Raw genomic sequence first — 19310 nt, forward strand, 5'->3', positions numbered from 1 at the left:
TATTATAGCGTTGAATTGGGCTGTGTTCTCAGTAGAAGGTTTATATAGTCCTCTGAAGGCAATTTAAAACAGTGTTCTGTAGCTCACACCCTCCTCTGGGTTGCCCCCCTGGCAGGGCTGGGACTTGTTTTGAGTGGTCAGGGAATGCCAATCTTGGCCTCTTGTGACTCTGATATTTAAGTCGCAAAAGCACACAAGATGTGGGAGAGTGGAGAGACAAAATGAAAAGACATTGCTTCGGGATTCCAGTCTTTTTAATTTTAGTAAAGAATGCTCTCCTGTCTGTGCTAGGATGCTGATACCAAGCTCTTTATTAAAATCTTAGTGGAGGAGAGTCTAGAGACCCCTCCTCTGATGGGCCTCAATTCTTGGTAAGGATGCAAATAAGAATCTGAGATCTTACGCATTATAAGACAGTTTATTGAAGATAAGAGAAGAAAAAACATAGAATAACTCAAGGGAGAGGTGGGCCAGGCCAAGGGAGGCCAAGAGTTTTTTAGGCAAGGTCATTTGCATAATCCAGGGGGTCACTGATTGACTGTCTTGATTGACAGCTGCAGGTGATATAACAAGATGTTCTATTGCACATATCTTTCCCATAATTCAGTCTATTATAATTAGATGTAGGTATTGATGAACCATTTATGAGCAGTTAATGAGCCCAGTGACTGCCAAAAGTTACGTTAGTACAGGACAATGAGGCATGCACATGTGCCAGGGTAGGGAAAATCCCGTCAGTGGGGGGTTTTTCTGGCCCCTTAACTACTGATAGGTACATATTTGGGGCAGGACTGGTAAATAGCTTGGTGGGATTAGATAGCCATTGGATGTTTAACTGAAGGGGTCACCTCTCATTGCTCTCAGCTAACTTCCTGCCTAACAAAATGATGCTTTTATTGCACCCTAGCAGAGGACCATGGAGCACCATGGCATTTTGAATGCCCAAGGAAAGGATTGAAGAATGGTTAGAAGCAGAGGTTAAGGCAGAGCATGGAGGTTAAGAACTGAGATTCTTGGTCTCTACTCCCTGGCTTCAAATCCAGACTGTGTGATCTTTAGCAAGATCATGCCTCTCAGGGCCTCATCCTCATCTTTAAAATGGGCCTGCTGGCAGCCCGTAACTCACAGGGCCATTGTGAGGACTGAGTAAATTCATATGTCAAGTACTTAAGACCTGGCACATAAATATCATGTGTGATACTTGCTCAGTCCTGTCCAACTCTGCAATCCCATGGACTGTAGCCTGCCAGGCTCCTCTATCCATAGAATTCACCAGGCAAGAATACTGGGGTGTGTAGCCATTCCCTTCTCCAGGAGATCTTCCCAACCCAAGGATCGAACCTGGGTCTCCCGCATTGCAGGTGCTTTCTTTACCTTCTGAGCCAGCAGGGAAGCTCTAAATATTAACATCGTGTAAAACTGTCCATTGTTATTTATTTCCTATTGTTTTCTTTGCTCTTAACTTGCAACTGATGTCTTTTTCCTTCACATTGAACATGTTCTCTGCACATTTGCCATTTTAAAGCATTAACATGTTATTTGCAGAAAAATACATATTTTAAAAACTGTTATCTTTTAATTTCAGATGGGAAAGTTTGATGTTTGAATTCTACAATATTTGCATGTGACTCTGTGTATGTGTGAGATAGTGTACAACAAAGATTGTACAATCCCGTTCTCCATTACATGTCTGCTCAAATAAATGACATGCATTTTTGTGAACAAGCAGGTCACAAGCTGAAGTTTGGATTGATTCATGTGACTCCTCCTAAGAACTTGCAAGCTGTTTTTTGTCTTTTTCTTTTTTCTATCTATGTTCATTGACCTACACCTTGACAATTTGTGTAATGCTCATGGGCTACAGATCAAAATTACAGAAAACAAGGAAGAAGGAATAGAAAGAAGAGATCAGAAAGGAAGCATCTTACGAATTGCTAAAAGACTGTTGCTGTTGTTTAGTCGCTGTGTCCAACTCTTTTGCGATCCCAAGAACCATAGGCCTCCAGGCTCCTCTGTCCATGGGTTTTCCCAGGCAAGAATGCTTGAGTGGGTTGCTATTTCCTTCTCCAGGGGATTTGCCCAACCCAGCAATTGAATCTGCATCTCCTGCATTGGCAGGCAGATTCTTTAGCATTGAGTCACCAGGGAAGCTGACAATATTACTCAGCCATTAAAAAAGAATGAAATAATGCCATTTGCAGCAACATGCTTGGACCTAGAGAATATCATTGTTGTTCTCCTTCATGTTGTGGTTCAATCACTAAGTCGTGTCCAACTCTTCACCACCGTATGGACTGTAACACACCAGACTCCTCTGTCTTTCTCTATTTCCCTGAGATTGCTCAAATTCATGTCCATTGAGTTGGTGACAGTATCTAACCATCTCATCATCTGCCACCCACTTCTCCTTTTGCCTTCTATGTTTTCCAGTATCAGGGTGTTTTCCAATGAGTCAGTTCTTCACATCAGGGGGCCAAAGTATCAGCACTTTATTTTAAAAGAATAATGGATCACCAAGTGGGTAGGATCCATCATCCTCTAGAACAAAAGGCCTGAAAAATATCCTGTATCAGATCCATCTGGGGGATTCTATTCACAGGATTTCTGACAAGTGCAGAGTTTTAAACAAACTTCCAGGTGATGCGATGATGTGGTCCCCAGGCCTACACTCTGAGAAACACTGCGGTGGACTTTTCTCCCCTACCTTTCCTTCATGTCACTTGATTCATTTTTTTCTCTATTAAAAATAATGGTATTCCCTTAATTTCTTCCTGCTTTAAGCTGATTTAGCTTTCATTGGCATTACTGCCATTTATCGTACTTTGTCATTTCTATTTGTAAAGTTGTCCTCACCCTTTACAGTGAGTTCTTCCCTTCCCCAGTCCCATCTCCACTCCCCCTGCTGCTGTCAGCCCCACACCTTGCCTCCTGGTTCTCATGTACACGTCCTGCCCTAATGGCCAGGACGCCCTGGAACAGGGACTGTTCACTGGGTCAGGGTGTAGAAAAGAGAGATCTTGGGGTTGGGTTAAAGCAACGAGGCTGTTATCCAGGAGTGCACTGGGCCAGGAAGAAGAAAACAGCAGGGTCTGAAGTCAAATGCTGGGTGACAGACATGAGATGTGTCAAGCTGAATATTAGGTGAGGACTGTACCAGACATCTATCACTTTTGATTTCCCATCACCCCTTCCTTCTTTCTGATAGAGCATCTGACTTTTCCTTTAAAAAGCTGTTTCTCTTATACTTTGTGGGCTGATCATTTGGGGCCTATTATTCCTTGGAGAAGGAAATGGCAACCCACTCCAGTGTTCTTGCCTAGAGAAACCCATGGACCGAAGAGCCTGATGGCCTATAGTCCATAGGTCACAAAGAGCCGGACGCGACTGAAGTGACTCAGGACACATGCATGCATCATTATCCCAGATTCCCTGGTGGTTCAAACACTAGAGAATCTGCTTCCAATGCAAAAGATATGGGCTTGAGCCTTGCGTCAGGAAGATCCCCTGGAGAGGGAATGGCTACCTACTCCAGTATTCTGGCCTGGAGAATTCCATGGACAGAAGAGCCTGGCAGGCTACAGTCAATGGGGTCACAAAGAGTTGGACATGATTGAGCAAGTTTCACTCACATCATTATTCCATCACAAGAATAAAAGCTTAGCGGGTATAAATGCTGAACTGTTCGTTCACTCTGCCCAGTGTCTAGAGCTGTACCGGCCCGTAGCCAGCAGGTATTTAATAAGAGGGTGTAGGAAACACTTGATGAATATGTGAATATTCAGGTTGCGGTGGAACTATACAGCAATGCCAGCATTGCATGGAATAGCCTGCTGACTGCTGGAGCCTGAGTGTTACAGGGTCAAAATAAAAACCACCCCTCCCACCCCCCAAAATGTTAATTAAATAATTAAATAAAATGAGTTGCAAGGTATATAGACTATGCCTAACTGGTACCATAATTTAAACCTAATCTTAAACTCCTCAGGGGAAGGACCTGTTTGTTTCAGCGTCGCTACCCTTTCTAATGCTCCCAGAAAGTGCCTAATAGTTTTCTTTTAATGAACGGAATGCATGAATAAGTATGTAAAGGTTTATTAAGAAGTTCAGACTGATGATAAGAACACTAACCAACTCCCCTCCAAGTTTCTCTTTCCCATTTTCCTGCCTGAAACTCCTTGGTCCATAAACCAAATCCATATACTGTGTCAGAGTAGAAATGCTGCCTTAGAACCACATAAACATCTTCTCAGTTTACAGAGACAGATTAAGTAAACAAGAAAAAATCATGTATTTTCTCCCTGTGGTTGCGGTCATTTTTAATGCACTACATTTTATTCTCTTTAATGTCCATCTCCAGCACACCTACCCTCTCCCATTCACCTCTTCATTCCACCATGATGGAAATCTACCTAACTCTTTTCAAAACACATTTCCCTCCACTGGAGAATAGCAAGGTCAGGGACTACATTTCTAGAATTTTCTCTGACTCAGATACTATCTAGATGTGTTGACTGTCTAAAGGTTGAGGTAGGTAATTGGACATAGGTTTCATTTTCTCTCTTCTGGAATTAGTATTTTTTTAAACTTCACAACCACACATTAGTCTTCTTTTTTTCCTTCTTTTTTAACATTGACATCAAAATATTCACTTTTGTTATTATACAAATGAACCAATCACATCACAGACACCCTCAAATAGTTTAGAACAAGAAGTAACTGTATAGAATATTTCAAAAATGCACTATCTGGGTGATTTTTATTATTGAAGGACTATGAATTTTTATTAAAATCACATTTTTTCATGAATGTATGCATACACACATGAAATTGTGATTCTGTTTGAAGACTTAAATGCTACACAGAAGCATGAAAACATTAAACAGCCATCACTAGAGCTGGCTCCAGGCATATAGTATCTCTTTTCATTAAAACAGGACCTTTTTTCAGCAGTGAGAGCTTGGCAAGACCTGAAGGAGGTCCAGCCTTTTGGCCCAGGAGTGCAGACACAGCTCTACTGTTTGGTGCTGAAATGCTATTTATTAGATAAACATTACATTGAAATAGCCAAAGAACACAAGGCCATTACATGAGTGGATTTTTTTTGCCACCACTTACTTCTTTTCATGTTATCTCCTTAAAGAGGACTTTCATACCAGAGCAACCTTGGGGAAAATGAGACCACAAAAAAGGCATTCATGATGGCGATTTTCTAGACCCTCCATTCTATTATTTTGGATATTTCCTTTTGAACATGGGCTCTCTTTCCCACCGCTCTGCTCGGCCTCCTGGTTTGCAATGACGTTATGTCTGTGTTGGGGACTTCCCAAACAGCCACTAGAAGAATTAGTGCCACAAATGTAATGTAAAGAGCTGAATTCTAGCCTCTGTTGTTTTGCTCTAATTCAAGGATTTTTTGACTATACGTGGAGTCTTGATATGAGGATTTTTTTTTTTAATGGGAATGGAAGAGAAAATAAAGGTAAAAGTAAAACCCATATGCCAGATACATGTCACCAACACTGCATCTAATTCTTCCCAATTCTGTCAATTAATATTTAGTAAGCATCTTCTGTTTAAAAGACAAACAAAATTTTCCAGCGGCTACTATGATAAACAAGAAAAAAAATGTTATTTTCAAAGAACTTACAGTCTAGTAGGAATACAAGGGAGCAAATACCTACCATAGGCACTTCTAGATTCAAACCAAAAGAAAAATACAAACAAATGAAAATTTAAAGAGAAGAAAGTATCTTGGGAAGAGAATGAAGAAGATAAATTAGAGGTGCTTTAATGAAGGAAAATGATTTGAGTTATATCTTATAGAGTGGTTAAAAGTTCAAAGCACTGAAATTGGAAACAGCAGACAAAAAGGCGTGTACCAACATCACAAACAAACGAACTAGGTGCCTAGTTAAAGAACAGTGAATAGTCCAGTTGTGTAGCCGTGACCTATGTGGGCAGCTTATGGTTTAGTTTGGGATGGCAACACCGCCCACACACTGCTTCTTTGTGGTTCTTCCTCTCCTCTGCATGGATCACCAGCATCAGCTCATGCTGATCATCACAGTTGGCTTCAATTATAATTGACATAGCCTAAGAGAGCCAAGATCAGAAAGAAATTAGGTTGGACCTAATCCTAATCTGAAGGATTAGAAGATAAATTGATTGTATATTCCTAAATATGAATAAGAAACTTCAGGCCCTTAATGCTTACTGCCATTAGTAATAGAACTGAGTGAAGGGCTTCCCAGTGGCACTCGTGGTAAGGAATTCACCTGCCAGTGCAGGAGGAACACAGGATGTGGGTTTGATACCTGGGTTGGGAGGGTCCCCTGGAATAGGGGCTGGCACCCCGATCCAGTACTCTTGCCTGGAGATCCCATGGACAGAGGAGTCTGGCAGGCTATAGCCCATGGGGCTGCAAAGGATCAGACGTGACTGACTGACTGAGCACGTAGAACTGAGTGAAGCTCAACAAATATTTTTTTGAAATAATGAATGTATGATGGGAAGAATGAGAAAGTCTATCAAATTTTTGCAAGTAACTAAAGTAATGAGCAAACTGTTAGATATTTGGTCAGTCTGCCTGGAAAGGCAATTCTTTCAAATTTGCCATATTTTTAACATAAGTATATTTAAAACATGATTTATTTATTCAAAGATTGTTAATATTTAAATTTATAAATTCCCTTGGGCATTTATGTCTTCTCTTAGGTTGTGCTTAGTTCAAAATGGGGAGAAATTCTTGCAGTAGCCCCACATTTGATTTCAGATATGAAAATCAATGTACCCTTTTTTTCTAACTCTCTTCTCAAACCTCCACTTTTCAAACTGAAATGCTATGACAGTATTTATGTTTTTAATTTTCTAACATGACCGAGAAAGATAGAAAATGTATGACGGGAAAGATCAATTGCTGCTGAAAATGCAACCCCATCACAATTTATCTTAAAAGCCCAGGACTAATGAAAAAGAGTTAAATCTATTTGTTTTTAAGGAAAAGCTTTCCTCAGTTCAACTTTAAGAAATGATTAATTGCAGTGATTTTCTCATGTGTTCACTGATCTCGCTGGGCTGCCTGAATTGAATTCAAGTGGCAGTTGGGGCTGAATAGCTTTACATCTTCTATATCACATGTCCTGCTTCTAATGTAATTACAAGTTTCTAGAAGCTGAATATAAAGAACTCATTTAGGACGGCTATTCAGGTTGTTTACTATACACCATATATACAGGTATTCAGAACTGTAAACTCATTCAGTTCCTAATAGGCTTTTTTTTTTTTTTTTAATGAATAAACCTCTTGAAACAGGGAGGTTTTGCTTTAATCAGTACCTCGAGGTTAAATTTTGCCTTTAGACCAAAGTCCAAAAATGAGGTTTGATTTTGTGCCATTGCAGTGTAAATCTATGTTCACATCAGGGACCTGGTTCCCTGGTGCTCATTTAGCAGGCTCAACATCTGAAAACCAGGAAAAAATAAGTGCCTCCCTCTGCTATGGGAAGATGACAGTGGTCAGTCTGGAACTATGAGCCATAAAGAGGAGTAGATCATGGTTCTGTCTATAGTTTAAATGCACCAATAATCTCAGAAATAGCAAATTGGTACCCTCAGTGTTTTGAGCTTGGTCTTTGTCATTTTGTACTGTATTTGTATGGTCAACATCCTGTACCTTGCTTTGCTTTCTGCTTCTTTTTATCAAAAAAAAAAAAAAAGGCATATTTTTATATTTTCTGTCCTGTTTCAGGAGTTGAAAATTCCTATGACACATTTAATAAGTGTAAAAAGTAACCTGTCATATTCTGTTTCTGTAAAGTAATAATAAGAATATTACCTAAATTAAACACCATTGCAATTTTCATGAAATTGTATTCATTCTCAATAAGATCTTTTTCGAAATGTTAGCAGGCAGATCTGTCCTTTGGCACCAGCTTCATTTCTCTCCCCAAGAATAAAAGAGATTATCACGGGCCTTTATTTTATCTAGTCACTCTCAGATTGCTGTTTGTCCAAGCCAGCAACTAAATTATGAAAGACCATCAATCTTTATTTATTTATTTTTTTTGACCATCAATTTTTAAATACAATAAATCCATCTGAAATCGTGAGACCAGCTAACCTGACCGGTAAATGATTGGCAAGATCCATTTAGTTACACAATAAATGGACTTCCCACCATTTCTAATACTCTATCATATGTATATTCCTGTGGATATGTAGTCATCACCATATTGTTCAAATAATAATATCCCTGAGCTACTGCTACTAGCGGTGGGGGCATCCAAACTGCTGCCCAATGAAGAAATCTATTTTCAGTTCTGACTCTAAGCATACAGTAGCTCTTGCTGTCGAAGGGGGATTCCTACCCCCCTCCCAGTACCATGACACACAGAATGTTGAGTCCATTAGCACAACATGCAAACAAAAGCATAAGGAAAGCCAGAAGCAGACCAGAAAGTCTAAGACAGTGAGGGTGTCCTGTGGTTACCAGGCAGCCATAGTGCCTGATGGGGAAGCCGACAGATGGCATTTGCAGATGTCATGGGAGGGAAGACAGCAGATAACCACGATGCCCTGGACTTTACACAAATGCATTCAGAAACATTCCCTTTCCCAAGTGTTACTTGTTGGAAAAGAGTAAGAAATTTGAGGAGCTTAAATTCTACAAAGAGGAAATGAACACTCGGACAGGTAAGAATCCCGGGTGCTAGTCAAGGTGAAAAAAAACTCGGAAAAGGCTCAGGTGCGTGGGGTTAACTGTGAAGGCTGAGCGCACTGATTTTACTAACTACAGGTGGGGACAACCTCTGTGAGGGGGGAATACTTGAACTGAACTTGGGGGCAGAGAATTCAGCCAGAAGGTATGAAGCACAAAGTTCCTGGGACATAAAGAAGACTTTCCATTCACTTGCTAGGGCTGCCATAATAAACACCACAGTCTGTTGAGCTTAAACAACAGAAACATGTTTCCTCACAGTTCTGGAGGCCAGAAGTCTGAGATCAAGGTGTCAGCAAAGTTGGTTGTTTTTTCTGAGACCCGCGTCCTGGGCTGGTGAATGCTGCCTTGTCTTTATACCTTCACAAGGCCGTCCCTCTGTGGGCATCTATGTCCTAATCTCTTCTCATAAGGACACCAGTCACATTGGATCAGAGCCCACCCTAATGACCTCATTCTCAGTGGCTAAGTCGTGCCCGACTCTGCAACCCCATGGACTGTAGCCTGCCAGGCTCCTCTGTCCATGGCATCATCCAGGCAAGAGTAGTAGAGTGGGTTGCTATTTCCTCCTCCAGGAGATCTTCCACACTCAGGGATTAAACCCATATCTCCTGCGTTTCCTGCATTGGTGGGCAGATTCTTTACCACTGAGCCACCTGGGAAGTTGCCTAATGATCTATTTTACCTTAAATAACGACCTTCTTAAAAACTCTCTTTCCAAATACAATCCCATTCTGAGGTGCTGGGGTGAGGAGAGTTCAATATATGAATTTGGGGCACACTGTTCAGTTCACTACAAGCTCGGTGTGCTTAGGAGACAGAAAGAGCGCTGGCGTGGCCATAGCAGGCCGAGCAAAAGCCAGTCAAGGAGCAGCAGCAGGGGAGAGGTCAGACCCCACATTTTGTTTTATGTGTCTTCTTCCATGCCTGGCACAGCCAAGCTAAGCTCTTGCCATGACTTCAGTGCTTTACTCAATGTATCTTATTCCCAGTGACTTTTGAGTGGCTTATGTATTGCACCAAATTAGTACACAGTTTTAAATGTTTTCCTGTGTGATTGTGAAGTCATTGGCACATGACAATGATAAATTAATTCTTATGTCATAGCATTACAGTGAGGATTTGACTAGACAATGCCTGTAGACACTAGCGTTCAAAGCGACCACTGCTTGCATCACCACCATCATCACTGGGAAGTGAGCCCTGGATCCCATTCAGGAGCCCTGTTCACCTTAACTCCCCCCAAAAGAAGAAACTTCTCCAAAACAAACCTCCAGACACTCCCTCAGCGAACTGCAGAGAAGCTCAGGAAGTGAAATGACAATAGACTCACCGACTGCCAAGGCTGTGAGGAGTCACACTTGCTCTGCTGGTCAGGATCATGTGGGGCTGCAGTAGCCAACCGGGGCCTTCCCCTCACACCCACCCTGTGAGGGGAACGCAGCCCTTTCCTGCCTCAGAGCCCCTGCAGAGCCTTCCTGTGTTCCTCACCTTCCAAGGCCTATGTGTGTGATCCCCACACGAGTAAAAATAAATAGAAGGGAGCAGGGGAGAGGGCTGTTTTTCTCCCCTAGTTGCTGGAAACAAAAGCCCTCAGAAAACTCCAGAAGGGCTTGGCCTTGTGTGAACAATCATATATTTTATTCCACAGTGAGCCAATGAGGAGAGAAACTTTGTTGAGACTAACAGAGGCAGCTAAGAAAAAGTAGGTAAGCCAAGGCCCCTGGGAGAACTAAAGGAGAGACCCAGAATCCTCATAGGATAACCCTAGAGATTTAATTTACACCAGGAAAAGCTCCCTCAGCTACCTTCCCTCAGAGTCACCTAGTTCTTCAGCTGTCCCTCACTTCCCCACCCCGACTCTGCTCAAGTCCATGCCACAGACCATGGCAGCCACCACCAACGCTTAGAACTTGAGTCTCCTACTCACACTTTGCAAACAGATGAGGACAGGAGAGAGGCAGTGATAAGGATATGTAGGGGAAACGCTGAGAAGACAGGGGAAGGGGTATCCTGTTGAGAACTCTGAACACATTTTTTTTCTCAAAAAAAAAAAAAAATGTCATTTGTGGTTTTGTGTCAAATAGCCTCAGTAGTGTTCTTATACTGAAGTACTTAAAAGAGTGAAGCATCTTCTTACGCAGGTCATGCAAGTTCTGATGGCTGACCAGGGAGCATGTCCTCATGCATGGCATTACTTCTACTGGAAAGTCCAGTAGGGGTTCAGTGCATTTTTTTACAGAATCATTTTTATCCTAATCACTTGAGGTAGACAGAATTGTTGTTGTTGTTCAGTCACTAAGTTGTGTCCAGCTGTTTATGGCCCTATGGACTGCAGCACAGCAGGCTTCCCTGTCCTTCACCGTCTCCCAAAGTTTGCTCAAGGCAGAATAATGCCCCTCAAATATATTCATGGCCTAATTGCTGGAATCAGTGAATATGTTATCTCACCTGGCAAAAGGGACTTTGCAGATGTGATTAGGGTTAAGGACCCTGAGATGGAGAGATTACCCTGGATTATTCAGGTAAAGCCAATCTAATCATGAGGATCCTGAAAAGCAGAGAATGTTTTCCAGCTAAAGCCAGTCTGTGGGAGGTGTGACTCTGGAAGAATGTCAGAGAGATGTAATTCTGCTGTCTTTGCAGATGAAGGAAGGGGCCACAAGCCAAGAAATGCAGGTAGCCTCTTAAAGCTAGAAGAGGTAAGGAAAGGACTTTCCCCCAGAGCCTCCAGAAGGGAAAGCAGCTCTGTTGACATCTTGATTTTAACCCAGTGAGGCTCATGTTTGACTCCTAACCCACAAAACCATAAAATAATACATTTGGGTTTTTTTAAGCCATTAAATCTGTCATAATTTGTTTTGGCAGCAATACAGAACTAATTCACCACCAAAGTAATGTGTGTTTATCTTAAAGATTTTGGAAATTTGGGGAAACATTTTAAAAAGCAACAAAAATCACCCAGAATTCTACTATCCTGTGGTATCCACTATTAACTGTTCAGAGTATATTCTTCTAGTCTTTTCTTACAAAATTAAAGCACACCTTTAACCAATCTGTTTTTTAAAACACAAATATAGGTTTTTCCTGATCAAATGAAATCATGTGTTATTTGTATGATCTGCTTTTCTTCTGTATTGTGTGAATTATTATTCACACGGAATAATTATTAAGGAATGTATTATTTCCCTGTTACATATTTTCCATAGCAGTGTTATTCAGGTTACATAATATTCCATGTCATAATTGTAAGTTCAAAATTATGTTTAAAATGTTTTAAAACTATGTTGCATTCACATAAAGTTGTAACTATAGACTACATATGAATACATGTATATGTTATAATGCAACTGTATTGTATTTACTTATAAACCTGTGCCAGCATATATTACCGCTGGTTATTTTTCCATCACCTTGGAAATATCAAGTTTATCTTTCCATCACCTTGCCTTTTCAGTTCCCACTCAAAGACCTTCCTATTCATATGTTGCAGATATATCATCCTGACCTATGATTTGTCATGTGCTGGCCAGCAGGTGTCAAAATAAAAAAAGTCAAAAGGTCTGTGGACTACCTCAATACAAGCTCACATATTGCACTTCATAGCTTAGTTATATCTAGCTTACCAGAGCCTTCCTCTGAAAAGGAGAGTTAGTTCAATTTTCCATCTAAAATAGGATTCCATTGAACTTCATCTCTTGCAGAGGGCAATCCAGCCTTTGCCTACATTGTTCCAGTGACTAAAAGCATTCAATAGCATTAGACAGCTTATTTGCGTGAGGGAAGCTCTTATTAATAGAAAATATAACCTCCTATCATACCCAAGGTGGCCCCCCCTCTAGTCTTTCCCCACTGATCTTGTTGACCCTCAGAAGCAATACAAAATAACCCTACACCCTCTTCTCCAAAGTAGCTCTTCAAATATTTGAATATAGCATTTATAACCTTGACATGTATGAATCTCCTAAAAGAATGTTGGGACTTTGAGATCATGGCTGAATGGTAGTGAAGAGTGGTTTTGCTTAAAGATGAGTTGTTTGAACATTCTGTTGCCAATATTCAGAGAAATGTCAAGCAATTAACTTATAATTTAGAAGGAAACAAACAGAGCAATTCCTTTCTCTCTCTCTCTCAGAGCTTCATTTACTTGGGTCTAAATTTTGAAGTCCTGAAGACACAAAATATATTCCCAGAAAGCTGGAATTAAAAATGATTTCCCTTCATGGAAGACCAGGCACTATGCAGGGATGTATCTTTCTAGGGGATCATGGGCTAAGAATGGGTAGAGGAAAATGGGCTAAGAATGAGTAGAGGAAAATGGACTAGACCGTCTGGTTTTACGTTACTCTGTTCCCACTCTGTTACTCACCTGGCCTTGATTGAAGTTCTAGGAAAACATTCCAATCTTGTCTCAACTGTTTTCTGGGTATTCAAATAAGGATCATAAAACCTCTTCAGTGGTTGAAGGACAGAATTATCCTCCTGGCTGCAGTACTTACCAAGAAAGCTTTAAGGTAGGGATTGCAAGTAGGCATCATCTTTAATGCCAAAAGCAATCAATTAGTAGTGGCTGTCTGGAGTAGTATTGAGAAAGACTCTGAGGCCATGTCCAGATTCAACAGAAAAGAATGCTTTGATCAATCACTGCTATAGATCATGAATATGAAGAGGGAGCAGCAACACAGATGAATGATGAGTACCATCCTTGCCCTAAAGGAAGTTGCACATCAAGGAACAAGGGTTGCAACCTTGAAGGATCTAAGTTTTCTTTAATTAAGAAAGAAAACTTTCCTTAAGAAAGCAAATATACTCAGGAAGCCATCACCTTACAATTTCACACTATAATTTTTCTAAGATATTTGACTGTATTTCCTTCAAATGTTCATCACTCAGCATGGTCTTCAGGCTTCCCTTGTAGCTCAGTTGGTAAAGAATCTGCCTGCAATGCAGGAGACCTGGGTTCAGTTCCTGGGTCAGGAAGATCCTTCAGAGAAGGAAATGGCAACCAACTCATTCCAGTATTCCTGTGTGGAGAATACCATGGACAGATGACCTTGGTGGGCTATAGTCCATGGGGTCGCAAGAGTTGGACACAACTTAGTGACTAAACCACCAGCATGGTCTTCAGGTCTTTTGACATATAAATTATCTTCCATGGGGATACCTTCTAAAATGTTATACCCAGAACTTTCTGGAAAGTGGTGGAGTCAGAAACAACACAGCTGCATATACCCCCCAAGTAACACTGAAAACAAGGAAAGAGAATTAACACCACAAAGCATAAAAATTAGCCTCAAACACTTCTATCAAATGCATGGAAAATCTAACAAATATGGCACTTCTAAAAAGGAGAAGCAGGAAAAAGCTTAAAATTACCCCAAAGGCAGAAGCTCCGGTGTGAGGATAAACACATTTTTATTCTGTTTTTTTTTTTTAAGACTGATAATTTAACAATTATTGCAGAAACAACAAGCAAAATACTTTATTAAGTAATATTTAAGAAATAAGACTTATTTGGGGGCTTCTTGGTGGCTCAAAGGTAGAGCATCTGCCTGTAATGCAGGAGACCATCTACAGTGCCGGACAGTTGGATTAATCCTTGGGTCAGGAAGATCTCCTGGAGAAGGGCATGGAAGAATACTAGAGTGGGTTGTATTCTAGTATTCTTGCCTGGGAAATCCCATGGACAGAGGAGCCTGGTGGGCTATAGTCCATGGGGTCACAAGAGTTGGACACGACTTAATGACTAAACCGTGACCACCAAGAAATAAGATTTATTTGTAAAGAAATGTAGTAGTAGAGTTTTTATATATTAAATAACCTTAAACATAATTATAAATGTTCAATATATTCTTGGACTATTCTAATTTATTTTTCTGCCTATCCAATTATTTTTCCATTGTGCATGAAACCAAAAGTTGTAGAACAGAATGAAGTTCAGAAGTGTTCAGTCTTTCTTTGGAGAACTATATGGTATCTAATTAAACACCATGCTGCTCAGAGACCTCTTATGGTCCCAGCAGACACTTGGAAAGTCATGGGGTTTTGTGCTTGATGTTTTGTTTTGTTTTGACTTGTTTGTTGTTTTTATTGAAGTTTGGCTGATTAAGTCAAGCTCTCTAAATGAAACAGCCTCTCTAGAAGATTCTAATAAGAAGCCATATTGAGTCCTAGCTAAATTCTAATACAGTTTAGCCTGCCACCTGACCACTACTGAGCCTAGCATACCAGCTGGTAGGTGAAAATTGACCGTGAGCTGGGAAAATTAAATTCTTCCTGCACTTTTTTTATCAGATAACTTCTCTCTCTCTCCAACTCAGCCATGACCCAGTACTATCTTATTTAGGCAAATTGTAGATGATGTGTCTAAACTAGGAGGACATAAGAGAAACAAAGTGCCAAATAAAGACTGGGAGGTCAAACGTGTCAGTAATCAAAGTATTTCTTCAGTCCTGCTCATCAGTCCAAAACTGTGAAGACTTGGTTTCAAGAGTGCAGATGTTTTTCAACAAAGTAAGAGCATTTGGTACATTTTTGGCAGATGGCAAGATAAAGTCCATTTGCTTAAGAAGCCACTCCTTCTTTGATGTGGGTAATTATGACCTCTTGGGGCACATACCAACCTTATCAAAATCCATCTGGGTTGTGCGTTCTCCTGTAAAAATGCCTCCTGTTGCTTTGCTATTAGTGTTGCATTCATGCCAACAGTGTTCCTGACACTATAATCCCTGGAAGACAGAGTTCTGCACCAGTGACTTGAAACTTAAATAAGACAGACCCAGAAATTGAGTCATAAAACTACAGGTGAGAATGTGGGAAGATTTGAAGATCACAAGTTTTATTTTCCTGTTTCTTCATCTTTCCTTGCGTTATCCATTAATCCATGCAGTTAATTTTTCTCTCCTTACTTTTTTCCCGTGTTATAGGATAAAATTTGACTGAAAAGTGGAAATTTTTCCCAAAAATGCCAAAGTACATAAAGAAGAAATTGAGATTTCCCTCTCACAGTATAGTGCTAACCGTGAGGTGTGTGTTATTCCAGATTTTTTTCGTATGTATAGCTATACATGATTTTCAGTGTTGGTATTTACAAAAAAAAAAAAAAAGCAGGTTTTACACAGAGACAGTCACACAAAACAGCTTTTATAAAAATTTTTAGTAAAGAAGCTTTAAGTCAGCCTGACAGATTCAGAGAAAAAGAACCAAAGCATTAGCATGGGCAATAAGAATAGAGAACATGAAACTAGAAGAATACAGAAATGTCTAAAGCCATCAACAAATGAAGAATTAAAAGAAGACTTCCCTGTGGTCCAGAAAATTAAACAGAGGCTCAGTTCGATTCAGTTCAGTCGCTCAGTCAAGTCCAACTCTTTGCAACCCCGTGGACTGCAGCACACCAGGCTTCCCTGTCCATCACCAACTCTGGAGCTTGCTCAAACTCATGTCCATCTAGTGAGTGATGCCATCCAACCACCTCATCATCTGTCATCCCCTTCTCCTCCTACCTTCAATCTTTCCCAGCATCAGGGTCTTTTCAAATAAGTCAGTTCTTCACATCAGGTGGCCAAAGTATTGGAGTTTCAGCTTCAACATCAGTCCTTCCAATGACTATTCAGGACTGATTTCCTTTAGAATTGACTGGGTGGATCTCCTTGCAGTCCAAGGAGTCTTCTCAAGAGTCTTCTCCCACACCACAGTTCAAAAGCATCAATTCTTCGGCACTCAGCATTCTTTATGGTCCAACTCTCACATCCATACACGACTACTGAAAAACACATGGCTTTGACTAGACAGACCTTTGTTGGCAAAGTAATATCTTTGCTTTTTAATATGTTGTCTAGGTTTGTCATAGCTTTTCTTCCAAGAAGCAAGCGTCTTTTAACTTCTGTATACTGTATAATTTCTACACAATCAGCAAAAACAAGACTGAGAGCTGACTGTGGCTCAGATCATGAACTCCTTATTGCAAAATTCAGACTTAAATTGAAGAAAGTAAGGAAAGCCACTAGACCATGCAGGTAAATCAAATCCCTTACAATTATACAGTGGAAATGACAAATAGATTCAAGGGATTAGATCTAATAGACAGAGTGCCTAAAGAACTATGGATGGAGGTTCAAAAATTGTACAGGAGTCAGTGATCAAGACCATCCCCAAGAAAAAGAAATGCAAAAAGGCAAAACGGTTGTCTGAGGAGGCCTTACAAATAGCTGAGAAAAGAAGAGAAGCTAAAGGCAAAGGAGAAAACGAAAGATATACCCATTTGAATGCAGAGTTCCAAAGAATAGCAAGGAGAAATAAGAAAGCCTTCCTCAGTGATCAGTGCAACGAAATAGAGGAAAACAATAGAATAGGAAACAGAGGCTACAAAAACAATAGAAAGAAAAGAAAGATGTCTATTTTATTCACAGTGGTATACCCAGGGTCTAACACAGTAGATGTTCAATAAGTATTTACCTACTAAAATGAATACCCAAAATCTCACTTCCATTGTGTAGCTTAGATCAAATGAGAACCCAGGAAGGCAGGGACACATTTAGAGTCATTAAAGAGACAAGAAATTAGCTCAAGGAAAGCATTTGAAAATGAAAAAGAGTTGACAGTTGATACTGGTTTTTACATGTGGAAGAAAAATCGTATAAAGTTATATGAAAAAGCCAGTCTGGAGCAAATGCAGTTGGTGATTTTGTCAGACATAGAGGGAAACTCCTCAGTATTTGTTAGGGAAGACAGACAGGCTGAACTGGAGAGACAGGAAATGAAGGGACATGTTTGGAGTCTCAGCCTAGGACAGACTTTTCCTGTTGGGTTATCTTACTCATTTTCAACCTTAAGAGAGAGGGATACATTATATCCATTCAAGATATGGAAAGTGAAGTTCAGAAAGGTTTAGTGTCCCAAATCTCTCAGCTATTAATAATATGTAATTATTAATCAATTTTCAAACCAAGGCGTTAGTTCTCTAAGCCCAAGCCTCATTCTAAGAGATCAAAACTTACTCCAGAGCAGTAGGTGGGAATGAACCTATCAGATTGATAGATAGTAGCATAGTGTCTCAAGCTTCCCAGGTAGCACAGGGGTAAAGAATCTGCCTGCCAAGCAGAAGGCGACACGAGAGATTGCAGTTTGATCCCTGAGTCAGTAAGATCCTCTGGAGTAGGAAATGGCAACCAGCTCCAGTATGCTTGCCTGGAAAATTCCCTGGACAGAGGAGCCTGGTAGGCTACAGTCGATGGGGTCATAACCCTGTGCCCCACTCCAGAATTACTGAGCCAGCATCTGCATGTTAACAGATCCCAGGTTATCTGTATGCATCTTAAAGTTTGAAAAGCACTCATATACACCATCATATTACCTGGAACTCAGCACCACCTGTTTGGGGGAATTTAAGAATTTTCTAGGTTTCCCTGGTGGCTCAGATGGTAAAGAATCTGCCTGTAATGCAGGAGACCCAGGTTCAATCCTTGGGTCAGGAAGATCCCCTGGAGAAGGGAATGGCTACCCACTTCAGTATTTTCTACAACTGAAAAACCTGTAAATAGTGAGAAGCTATTTTCCACTTGGTTGCTAGAAAATTGCATATGGGGCCCTCTTTAATTATTTCATCCTTGCTATGTACATACTGGAAAGTTCATAGGGTGGAACAGAATAAAACAAGTCCAAGGTCACAATTGCTCCAATTTGGCATAGAGTGAGCAATGCTTCTCAGCAGCATCCAACGAAAAGGCAATTTTCCACCCAAGTTCATTCCACTCCTTTCTATCCAAACATGTACAACAGCCAATTTTAGCTCCATCTCTATTACTTAGACCTCAAAAACAACCCCTCACAGACTGCACATGTCATGTGGGGATGGTAAAGTGTTTGCTTTGGAAACCCGCCCTGTGTTTCTATGAACTGCTAAGGCTTAGGTAACCAAGGTCCAGAAGAGCAAGAGTTTCATTCTGGTGTGGTCCCTCCCACGCTCTCACCCACAAGATGCAGCTGGCTCTGGACACCTGAATAGTACAGAACTCTCCAGGCTTCTGTCATCGGCTACCCAATAGTACAGAACTCTCCAGGCTTCTGTCATCGGCTACCCAATAGTACAGAACTCTCCAGGCTTCTGTCATCGGCTACCCAATAGCCACTTGTCCTTCCTCCTTCCTGTGCCTCAATTGCCTCATCTGTAAAATGGACCTCACCTAGTTCACAGGGACACTAGGAGAATTAATTAGTGTTTGTAAAGCGTTGAGTTTCCCTAGATGAAAGTAGCTATATAAGTGTAAATGATTATCATTATCATTATTATTGTTATTACATAAAGTATGGATGACAGATTAAGGATGGGATTATATGTCAACCTCCTGGGGATGGTTGATTTCTGGATAAACAAAAAGGATTGTAGACTGTTATTATCCACCCTCCTTTCCCATGTCTGTTCAGGGATTCACTACCATGTTTGCTAGGCTAATAATGCAGAAAGAGTTCCTTTCAACAGTGAATTCAATAAGATGGAAATGATTGAAGACTAGAAAATCCTGTGAACTGTATATCTGCAGGATCAAGTGGATCCTGCTACCCATGGGAATTGTGATCATCCAGTGAATAAATAT

The sequence above is a fragment of the Cervus elaphus genome, chromosome 3, assembly GCF_910594005.1.
Source record: "Cervus elaphus chromosome 3, mCerEla1.1, whole genome shotgun sequence".
Taxonomy (NCBI): domain Eukaryota; kingdom Metazoa; phylum Chordata; class Mammalia; order Artiodactyla; family Cervidae; genus Cervus; species Cervus elaphus.